The sequence below is a fragment of the Plodia interpunctella genome, chromosome 1, assembly GCF_027563975.2.
Source record: "Plodia interpunctella isolate USDA-ARS_2022_Savannah chromosome 1, ilPloInte3.2, whole genome shotgun sequence".
Taxonomy (NCBI): Eukaryota; Metazoa; Arthropoda; class Insecta; order Lepidoptera; family Pyralidae; genus Plodia; species Plodia interpunctella.
The window spans coordinates 10,138,173-10,150,549 of record NC_071294.1 but is presented as its reverse complement, the minus strand read 5'-3'; the positions used below and the strand labels follow the sequence as shown (position 1 = coordinate 10,150,549).

Here is a 12,377-nt window from a genome sequence, read left to right as displayed (position 1 = left end):
TCACAAACGAATGCTTACATTATGAAAGGATTAATAAAGTACTCTAAAATAAACGTTTTAATCGACATAGCAAAAGGCGGCAAAGCTTTTGTATACCTAACATACAGTGCTGTACTCTAGCGGGATAAATGTGCAGTAATACTCCCTATTATTATGTCCATCATGAATAGATTCTAAAACTGAATCTATTTGAATAAAGGTTTACAAAGTATAATATGCCTAAATTATGTTAGTTAAAAGGGCGGTTACGCGGCCAGTACTTTATGTAGGGTCTAGGGTGCAAATCCACCACCATCTTTACATTTGCCGGTTTTTCCGATCCCAAAGAAATAATGTCGATAGAATTTACGCGTCTGTGTTAAGTGGGTTGTGAAAAAGTTGCCAAGTCATTCCCAAAAAGGGGTCCGGACGACAGACTATTACACTGATAGATATTGACAGCTATCCATTGATTTTTTTTTAATAAACATTATATTTATATTATACACAGCACAGATTGACAAGAAAGTCCTGACTCGGTGAGTAAAATTGAAAACTTTCAAAAGTAATTTTCAAATTAATCATTTTCTAATCAAATTAATTGGAAAGTAGCGACTCCGTCATCGGGACTTTGATAATCTGTACATAATTCATAAGATATTACGACTACAAAAACACGAAGAAATTTGGAGTCCTCTCGATAAAGATAACTAAGTAATTACATTAAAAAAAACTTAATCCTTAATGTATATTGATCGAATTATGATCGATGATAATATACCTGAGATATTAATACCTGATCTTCCGAAATATTAATCGGTGTTATTATTTGTGTAATTTATATATTTTGGGTTATCCTATTGACGTAAACATTAAGATACCTACAAAAGAATATATAGGTGTAACTACAAATTAATTGAATGGTACAAACATTTAAGACTTCTTTCAGCAATAACTTTATTGTTTACCAGCCGTAACCCACCCGGAACTTAGTTTGCGTGCGGTTAATAAATTTGAAATAAAAGGCCTTTAAAATCAATCATTTTAATGTACTTATGATTGTGTATAATAATTTATTTTAAGAAATATGTTAAAGTGAAGGAAAGCGTATCCTGGGCTCCGATGCTTTACGGCTTGGATGAAACCGAGAAATTGTAAATCTTTCCGCATCCATTATTATAAGTGCGGATGCTTCTCTATGTATTCATATTGTCTATGGTTAGATACATGGTCCTGGGATTGGCGAGCTTTAGTTAAAGTTATGAGCTTCCTGCAATGTAAGCTCTATTTCATTTCCATTAGAGTTCGTTTTACTGTGTATTATACTTTCACAGGTACTTACTAGAATTGAACTATAAAAGCAGTGAATCGGCAGTTTCAGTTCGATTCAGATTGTTATTTTTTTTATCTCGATAGCCGCGCGTATTTGATATTCATGTAACTATTTATAGAAGTGATACAAGTAGTCGGGAGTAGAAGGGGGAGGCTTTTGCCCAAAGTGGGACCAGATAGCTAGACAAAAATACCAATTTATATGAAACTGGCTGTTGCCTGCAACACGACTTAATAATTGTGTGTTTATCATAAAAACTCATCAATGTTTTGTGACTTTATTTTTTTTCATAAAATAGGCCGAAACGAAAGGCCGTGCGAAACGGAAAATAATAAGTGAAACTTGAGCTCCGACGCCCTATGGCTAAGGAATAAACCGGGGAGACACTTAGATCGAAGTTTCTATGTGAAAAACTAATGAACTCATGAACATTTCAAAGATATTGAAAAATTATAAATAAAAAGCAGATCTTTCAACTGTAACTATTTGACTATAATCCAAGAAAAAATGAATCCAAAACTTAAAGGTCTCAGTTCCATACCACTACCAGTCTAGATCTAGATTAAGTTACTTGATATAACATCCTATCAGAACTTTGCGAACTAGATTAATATTAGATTTATTAAAGTACAGTTTAGAGTGAGATATCTGTGCAAACACTAAATATATCAACATTTATTTTTATATAAATATATATCTGTTCTTAGACTAGCTGCGCTTCGAAGTAAGTACTCCCGTAGAAAATTTTGGATTGCCGTTAACATTTGTAGCATTAAGAACTTCACTCGTATGAATGGAGGTGTATAATATATGACAAGCGCGCCTGGGTACACTAAATATTTCTTCCGGAATTCCCAAATAACTAATAAACATATGCCTCACAAGCGCATCTTGGAACTGCTTGGGTTTATTCAATATTCCTCCTGGAATTTCCAAAGAAGTAATGAATATATGAGTATGCCTCACATGGCCTGTGGCATATCATCTCTTCCACCAGGCCTTGGCAGAAGGGGCAAACCCAATCAGTACTGGTTTGACATCGTCAAGGAAAGTATGCGTGCCAAATGTTCTGTCTAATAAATAAATAAATAAATAATAAATATATTACATAGGACAAATCACAGAGATTGAGCTAGCCCCAAAGTAAGTTCGAGACTTGTGTTATGGGATACTAACTCAACGATACTATAATTTATAACTAAATATACAGATCCAAGACCCGGGCCAATCAGAAAAAGATCATTTTCCATCATGACCCGACCGGGTCGAACCCGGGATCAGAGGCAAGTACTTTATTACTGCGCCACCGAGGTCGTCAAAACTGAGGATGTCGTGTTTAGGTGGAAGAGAAATTAGATGCGAACCCTGGGCTCTGACACTTAAAGGCTAAGGAAGATACAGGGAAAACGTTCAGGCGTGAGGGAGAACGCCAACCAAATTGAAATTCAGTGCATGTCAATCATATCAAGCGATCAAATGCATAATGCATTCTACTTTAGTATTGTTTTACGATGTACTATGCAGTGAGTGCGAAATATGGAAATAACTTTTAGGTTATATTTGACGGAGCTGTGTTTCAGCTAAATTGTTTAATGTGTTTAGTTTTAAATATTTTTGGGATCTTTAAAAATAATGAGGGGCTTTTGAAATATATAAATTAACTTTTTGAATAGCAAAATTTTGACAATATTATCAATCAATTAAGCGGTGGTGGTGTAATGATTAAAGACGCCCGCCTGTGGATAGAAAGGTCCCAGGTTCGAATCTTACTCGTGCCATATGAGTTTGTATACCAATCTGACTCATGTATAGTAGTTTTCATCGACCACCACTTGCTTCCGGTGAAGGAAAACATCGTGAGGAAACCTGCACACTGGTTGATTCTTATTAACTTGTGTGTGAAACGGAGAAGGCAATGGCAAACCACTCCATTAATAATGCCAAGAAAGTTGTTGTGTGTGTTTTTTATTCCACGTAATAACCACGACCCTCAGCCATGAGGAATACGACTATGAAGAAGATCAATCAATAAAATACATATCAATAAATACATAGTCCGAAATAAAAATGTATAATATACTAACCTAGGTAATGTAAATAAATATGAGCTGGCTTTCTATACGGTCCAGACAGCTGATAAGAGATAGGATTGACTGAGATAGGATTTTATGGAAGAACACATAATATTTCTTAGGAAAACACCTCCGATTAAATTTGGCAACAATTTAAAATGTATGTACTTAATAAATTTTTCCTTACACTGGTTTCCCCATTTCAAGATATTTACATTTCAAACGTATGCACGTTTTTAATTGACACTAAAACCGGGGACGGATTCCGAAAACAAGGAAACAATTAAATTACCCCAAAAGTCAGAAATTACTGCAATAAACTTGTATCACCACTTGAATCTCGTGCTTCGCCTTTTATTGTCCGTATTTGTACTCAAATTTGTACACTGAGTGGAATTAAAAAAGACCCACTTATAATGATAGGACGTTAAGAGTTAGTATTTTCCCTACTGATCCTTATCGCGTATTTTTAATTTCAGTTTTGATTTGAAACCACTACTACTCAACGTATTTATGATTAGATACCTGTTCACTTAATTAATTCTGTCTTAATTTTATATTATTTTTATCGCAAATTTATTTGTTTTTTGTTATTGTTATTGTGAATGAAAAATAAATTCACATTTCATTATTATTATTACAGCTTAAAAAATCTTCTATTCGTTGTTAGGTATTTACGTAAATAATTTTGACAGAGTAAAAAAAGGCTAGTAAAAACCACCCCTTCCTTCTCATATAAACTCATTTAACTTGGTACAATATAAGACAAGAATATTTTTGCTGTACGGGTAAATTATCACAGCAGATTTTGTGGAAAATATGAAAGTCTTTGTATTCCATATACTGAGCGTATTATGAAAATTGTGCGGGCGTTTATAAAGCTTAGTAATGCATGTACTTATTAACATTTACTGGCGGAATATCTTATCGCTGATGAAATCTTAAAATCGCAGACAGTGCAAAATCTCACAGGATCGAAAACTTTCAATTAAACAAGTAATAAAACAAAATCCCATTTAATCAGACAATTGTAGTTATACATAAATTATTAAAATTGTTAAATTACAAAAATTAAATTACAAAAATTATATTATGACATACAATATTTATTATTACATTCAAAGCCTTTCTTTACAAACTACTTATTATTTAAGGAAATAATTCATGTTGTTTAGAAATTTCAAGTCCACGATAGGCGGCGCATGAATGAAACCATTTTTTTATGTAGAAAATATTTCAGTTGGCTCAAGTCATGGGGGCCAACAGAGATACACTGTAGGGCGCATTGCAGTTACAGGAGTAGTTGTAACGGGGCCAAGCGACGCGGCGCGCCAGACGACGCGTTCTCGCTTCGGGGATAGCACGACTCCCTACTATTTCGCAGTTACGTAAACGGTGAAGTGTCGCGAAGTTTGCTCTTAAGTGTACTATTTGCGGACGTTCGAAATACAAAACTAAAAAGTGTTGTGATTGATGTGTTAAGGTTTGTCGATTTTATCGATGTATTTGTTAATCGATTTTTTTCTTTTTCGTAATAATATAGTTTTAATTGTTAATATTTGGTCTACTGCCAAACTGATATACATATTCAGTGTGATTTCAAACAATAATGGAATAAATTATGTAAATGGACTACTGTTTTGTATGGTGAGTCTTATTCGGCTTTTACGGGCAAAATATCATTGGAATAACAAGACGAGGCGATAAACTGTCAACATTATTCATTTAGTTTTAAAAAATCATTTAATTTATTTCGCCTTAATTATTAGATATACTTTTAATAAATGAAAAATATTGGCAATACCTATATTTTATGATGAAACTAATTAAAAGCTGCAAACTACCTACAGTATTATAGAATAATGAAATCCCCAAATGTGTAATAAATACGGTATTAGCAGACAAAGAGAACCTTTTTTTCTTTTTAAAAAAGAGGCTGGATTTTAGCGACTACATCAATTGGCTATTAAAAGCAAATGATTGCGTATTCAGTCGGCGTTGGAAAGTAACCTCCTGAAGTAACAATAATGGCTACAGTAACCGGTGCTATTCAAATTTGACGGCAATTTTCAGAATAAGGAAGTAAATAGATCTATTTTATTGAGCGAAAGAATTGATAAACTTAACAAGTGTGTGACACCTATTATATTATGTACGGATTGCACGTTACCGAAATTACGAAACTCTACTACTGGCTGAATGCTGAAAGCCCCTAAAAATAAATAACTAGTTGTTGTCGTGAACTTAGACCTCGCGAACACAAGAAGTTTTGTGACACGATAAGTTTTTACAAAACCGTGAATATTTCAGTATCGACTGAACCGATTTTGTTGCCCCGTGAGCCTAAAAATTCTATGGACAGATCCTACATACCTTTTAAATTTCATCAAAATCGGTTCGAAAGTTATCGCGTTACAAACATACATACATACAAAAAATGTATTTTTGCCCCAAGTCGATTTGTAAGACCTCGCTCGCTGCGCTCTCGGTCAATTATTTATTTCTGACGAAATTCATATTAAATGTTATTAACAATGTTTTTAGGACTATGGGCAAGCGCGTTGCGCGTCTGCAAACATTACCGACGCGAAACAGAACTTAAATAAAGTTTACAGACACGTCGTGAATAATGTCATTACGACGCAAATAATTATGACGATTGTAGAATTTGATTACTATACAACGCATTGTCAAGCCATCATCGATTACACGAGTCTTCGAATAGCTATCGATATCGACATCGATCACGGTTTACTTGACAGGCATAACGAGTGGGAAGATGGATTGATCGTTTTATCTTAACCGATGTCCTGTGGGAGTCTATAATCGTATTGAAAAACACGTAATACTATGTAGGCCAACGTTTGATGACTTTTCGAGACTTTTTCTTATATTATATATAGTATACTAGCGACATAGCTTAGCACGGGACGATTTATACATTTTTATAAAGAGGTAAGCGTTTGTGAGTTTGTATGTTTGAGGCGGATAATCTCCGAAACTACCGAACCGGTTTCAAAAATTCTTTCACCATTAGAAAGGTACATTATCCAAGATTGCTATATTTTATTTCAAAATTCCCACGGGAGAGAAGCCCCGGGCAACATCTAGTCGGGAATAAATTGGCCAAATCACAGTGAAAACTGCATCAAAATCGTTGCGTGATTTAACGTAGATGAAAGTTTAGACACGGTGGACGTCTTACAATGATACCTGTTTTTCACTACTTCAACAGAAACACAATTGTACGATACAAATATTATATCTAAAAAAGAACGAAGAATATCTTTGGTGTCAATGTTGTCCACAGACCTCCAACGATATCAAAATTAGATTTTCCCGGACAAATGTTGCGCCACGAACACTTTGTCGGTACCCAATATTAAATATTGACATGACATTAAATAAATATGTGTACAAGCAATCCCCTTATAATCAATTTATTTGGTAAAATTCCATACGGAGTCGATAAACTAAAATAATATTTATCTTCATTGGGACTTAGAATATTAATGATGTTCAGAATTAGATCCCTACATGGCATCTCCTTGCATTGTTAGTCATAAATTATTCAAGCGTTAGTCGATTTTTATACGGGAATAACACTTGGTTGGCTAGTTGTTAGGAAGTCTTCTCTTCCCGCTAAGTTTTCCTTCGATTGCTGTTGATAGATCAAAACAGTAACGGATGGGTAGCCCAGTCAGAAACATAGATCACAAGCCCTAGGTCGCTGGTTCAAATCCGGCTCGAAGGACCAATGTTAATGGATGAAAATATTAATAAGACTTTTAGGGCAGATGTAATAAAAGGTCCGGAGGTGATGAAATGCGTGTATTTGTCCAGAATGAGAGGGGAAGAGAGAGCGAGAGAGGGAGAGCACGCGGTAAATATATCCAAAGACAAAGGTCATTGACAATGCTAAAATGTTGCTATTTCCAACAGCTGGTCAGATCATTGTGTGGGTTACGATAAAATATCATAATCGCAGTACGTTCGGGAAAGCATGAGGCGGTTTGCACATTCCTGTCGGCCAGGTAACAGTCCGGTAACTGAATGTGGTTTGGACCGTTTTCAGGGGGAGGCGGGGAGAGGCCGTACTTATTATATGGTGGCGTTGACTGCGAATAGATGAAAACATTTAAAAAGACAGTCGACGCAACGTGAAAAGGACTGAACGGAGAAATTTTAAATTCAATGACTAAGCGAATAAAAGTTCTAGACTAGACTAGACTGAACAGACCAGATCTATTGGGAAACAGAGGCGTATAAATAATGGAATGGTTTTGTTGAATTAAATCCATCCTAAATCCATTTTCGAGGATTTCCATCGGAGGATATCGATGTAGTGAGAAAAAGTTAAAATGATTGTTTTTATCTATATTATTATCGAGGCGTTAGTAATGAACATTAAAACATAAAAACTTTAGTATTTATTTAAATAGTAGGATTAAGACGGTGAAAGATTCTATATATGTCTAATTAGAAATGGAACTTTTAATGAACTTCCTTGTTTGGCTGTCGCACACAAAGTCTTGTTTAAAACTGTTCTCGATTAAGGACTTAGTTAATTAGAAATCGTGGTAGGTACTGGCTGTTTGATTTGTAAACTCTTTTAAATAAAACTAAATTAAACTTGGAACAATGAAATTTATCAATTTTAAAACACGGGAATCATTTTTTTTTTCATTTGTTTTAGGAACATATTTTCAGCCAGCATTCATACCATACTGGAACTTTTAGCAGTATCCGAATAGAGTGTTTTGAACTCAGTTTTTCATTTTATGTTTCAAAAGTTTCTATAATGTTTTCATTTACTGTTACACTTTCAATCTGTTTTAGAATAGTTAAAAGACATAAGTGTTGATTGCGTAAAAATGTTTTATAATACATAAAACGGATTGAAAATGTTCTGAATAAGTATTACAAAATCATTTAACCCATAATATAGTGTTTTTGAGCCTTTATTAGCAGTCTTAAGTAACATAACAAACTAGTAGTTTGTAGCTTTGGTAAACATCATTTAATTTAGAATATGACGTGAAAAAGTGCCTGTGAAGGCCTAATGTCTGAATAAATGATTTGATTTGATTGATTTGACATGAAATTAGTCCACAGAATATGAAATTACATTGCAACTTTTATTTCCTACGAGAATTGACGTCAGGAAAGCGGCTGGTTTTTAAATTACAACCGAATCTTTTAAGGTTTTTTTTTACGCCGACCTTGGGCTTCGCGTCGTCATGGCTCCGAACACATACAGGAAACATGGTGAGGGTGGGAGTTATGATATTAGCAACTTTACAGACCACTGAACCATAGAGGAATTTATAAATAGGTTACAATACAACAGTTAACATGTAGCAAATTACAAGACATTAAATGACAAGGCAATCCTAAGCCAGGATTACATTTGGGGTTGCCAGTCCCGAAAATCGAGGTCAGACCTTTCTGATCGCGGCTAGCTTCGATTATAAAAGGACACGTTATCGCCTACATATACCGATAACGGCTTTGTCCGTATTTTTGTTAGTGATGATGGATGAAGATGAAAGAGGATATAGGTCTTTTAAAAATGTTTGTTTTATGATTTATTTGCGCCGTGTACTGGCTTCAATTGGGTAAAAACGTAGTAAATTATACGCCTAATAACCTTCCTCAGTAATCGCACTGTCTATTGGTGAAAACCGCATGAAAATCCGTGCAGTAGTATTTGAATTGCGAACAGACAGACGCTTCTTTTTATAATATGTAAGGATTATAATGGAAGTCACCTCTACATACGTCTATTGGACTTTTTTTTATAAAATGATAAAGATCAGCTGTATATATTTTTTTGTTTTTTGAGACATAGATGAGAAACTTCTTTCTCGTAAATATTAAGAAACGTTTTTTGAAGAACATTTTCGACGACCTCGGTGGCGCAGTGGTAAAGTGCTTGCCTCTGAGGTCCCGGGTTCGATCCCCGGTCGGGTCATGATGGAAAAATGATCTTTTTCTGATTGGCCCGGGTCTTTGATGTTTATCTATATATATATATATATATATATATATATATATATATATATGTATTTGTTATAAAATATAGTATCGTTGAGTTAGTATCCCATAACACAAGTCTCGAACTTACTTTGGGGCTAGCTCAATCTGTGTGGTTTGTCCTAATATATATATATCTCGTAAAGAATTGGTGAGAGAGAAGATTGATTAATAAGTAATCAATGCAGAAGGTAGTCGTTGAGAACTTTTTATCATTAGAAAGTGGCAAATTAAATCGGAATTTCCGAACGGACATATCTCCTTATTTACGTAAATAAACTATTTACGTAAATAAACGGGGTCTTTGACCTTTTTGGCGGCGGAGTGAGTAGGTACGCGAAATTTGGTGGGACTTACTTACTTCCATCGAGGACTGTTTTCCTCAGTTAGGCCTCTTGTCTGGGCCCCTTCTGCATGCGGAGTCTGAGCAGCTGATCATTCCAGCCAGCCCAGCTCCTTCAGGAAGCGGAGGGACGTGGTAGGATGAATCCCGGTGACAATACGAGTGTTCTCCGTTATAAAGTTAATATACAGGGTGCACATACGAAACGGGGTGATAGGGCACCTACCTTAGGCAGTTCCTTTATGCGAAGATTCCTGTAAATATCAACACTTCCATAAAGGAAGTAAAATATTCACTATGAAAATGTAATCTTGACATGTAAACAAACACCGCACAACATATTTGAGGTTAATGTTCCTTTTGCACTATATACACACAGACAACACTGATAATATAAATCCTTCATGATGCTACTATGGACGCCTAGTATATACAATTAGCACAGACCGATTTAATAGTTATTATCTCAATATTAAAAATTTGTTAATTATTTATTTGAAACTTCGCATAGAGGATCAACACAAGGTACCTTATCCCACCGTTTCGTATGAATAAAATCTTATGCCTCATAATTTAAACAAAATATTATGCCACATAATTTAAATAAAATCTTATGCCACATTGGCCTGTGACACATCTCATTAGTAGGTCCATTGTAAACAAGCGTCGTAGTGAGTCGAGTGGTTATGAATATTATGCTGAATGGATTTGCCAAGAGGAACCCACAGCACATACCTAATTTGTGACAGTTCTGATTAAATTAAGCACGTGAAATTTTGTTTAAATGGACTTATATCTTTCCTGTTTGTACGACTGTTTTGTTTTTCTCATTTTGTTATATGTATGTTTTGTATTTGTAAACTCTTTATTGCATGAAGAAAACACATACAGAGAAAGCAGTAAAATAAAGAAAGAGACGCGCACAAAGGCGGACTTATCCCAGAAAGGGATTTCTTCCAGTCAACCAAGAATTTGAAAGAAAATAATTTAATGCACAAAGTAAGGTGGCGTAAGATAAACGTGCATTGTGAAGAAAATAGAACTTTTTTTTTAAGTAGAGAGAGTAGTTAGAAATTATTTAAGTATTATATATGTATAAATAGTGTTTCGTGTATTTACACGAAACATCAAGTAATTAATAATGAATAACTTAATTAGTAAAACAATGAATTACTTAAATAAGTATACTTTTTTTATAATTACCTAATTATTCTATTGGTTTATTTGTTTGTTTTATGTTGTGGTGTTTTATATTTTGGCAATAAAATATTTTAAAAAATATTTCTGCATATTATACTGCATTTGGGGACAATTCAGTCTGTTATACTTTAAATCAATCTGTGTGTTTTGTCCCTATATAGAAATAGTCCAATCGAAACCCCCACTTCTGAGACAACAGGCCTTCCTTATAGATGGATAAGGGTATGGCCATCATCCATCATGAGGGCGCATTACAAACTGCATGTACAACCAAGTCCTTAACGTGTCTTCCGAAGCACGGATTTTTTCTTGATTTATTAAAATTTTCCAGATCAATGACCGTCAAGAAACACTTAATTTCCTTATATCTAAAGTAAGCTCAACTATATAAGGGAATGCCAATATCCACAAGTTATTGGAGCAAATAAACAAATATTGATCAGCATCGAGTGACCGTCTTGAATAGGTTCGTTAGATGATTACATGTAAATAAACATGGAACAGACTAATTATTAAACTAGAGTCTGATCCGTCCACATTTACTTAGTAACATGTACATACATTGTACCTAAGTAAATATGTATGAAGACATGACTTCCACAATAGTCCTTACATATTATAAATATGGTCTGTCGCGTCTGTATGTATGAAAGCGAATTAAAAAAAAATCACTACTAGATGTGATTCCTGAGGAGTTTCAAGTGTGTAATTAATTATTGTTTTACCTCAGGACGGGCTACTAGAACATACATAAATATAATCACGTTTATTTTCCGAGTTCCAAGACAGAGTCTGTATTTGCGCTTTCAAAGAACGCCCTTTAGTTTCCTCAACGCAAACAACTGTAACTGAAATCAACTGACAACAAATTAAAATAAATACCTACACCAAAAAAAGACCCAAATTGTAATAAAAATTGAATTTATTTTTTTTCGTAGTGTTTTCTTATAACCATAAAGAGAACATGACCACAGACAGACACTTCGGACAAAACAACTTTGTTCGACCTTCGTTATAAATTTTAACACAAATGGCTAGATTAAACTCTCTCTCTCTCTTTTATCTGGGCGTTTTTTTTTCTATTTCTTCCTCAGCCATAGAATGTCGGAGACCAGGGTGCGTTAAATTGATAAACTAAACTAACCACAGATAAAGGAGGTTGAGTAAAGAAAATCGTAAGTAAATCGTACAGTAAACATAAAAAATACAGTTTATTCTCATTCAGGAGTTCGTGGCTGTGACTTTAAAAAATCCTTTGGAATGCTATTGATGCCTATCAGCTACTTGGGCTATGTATCTCTAAGTCGCCTTGTACGACATCCACAGGAGGATATGAAGTGAGAAAATTTCAGTTTATTAATAGGATTTAATAATCTACCTTGGAAAACCACTTGTTATATAACCAAGTTTCCAC

At 34.4% G+C, this 12,377-nt stretch overlaps 1 protein-coding gene across 14 annotated transcripts in view; it reads left to right on the top strand.

Annotated features, from left to right (window-relative positions):
* Nucleotides 1–12,377, top strand: part of Pde1c (Phosphodiesterase 1c) — a 305,826-nt gene that overhangs the window by 118,192 nt on the left and 175,257 nt on the right. For 9 of the 14 annotated variants that reach the window (XM_064436234.1, XM_064436222.1, XM_064436204.1 and 6 more), the window contains exon 1: nucleotides 4,730–4,867. The exons of the other annotated variants lie outside the window; for them this stretch is intronic. The gene's annotated coding sequence lies outside the window, so the exon portion shown is untranslated. Of the gene's footprint in view, nucleotides 1–4,729; nucleotides 4,868–12,377 lie in introns of those variants that run through there. 14 annotated transcript variants of the gene reach the window in all.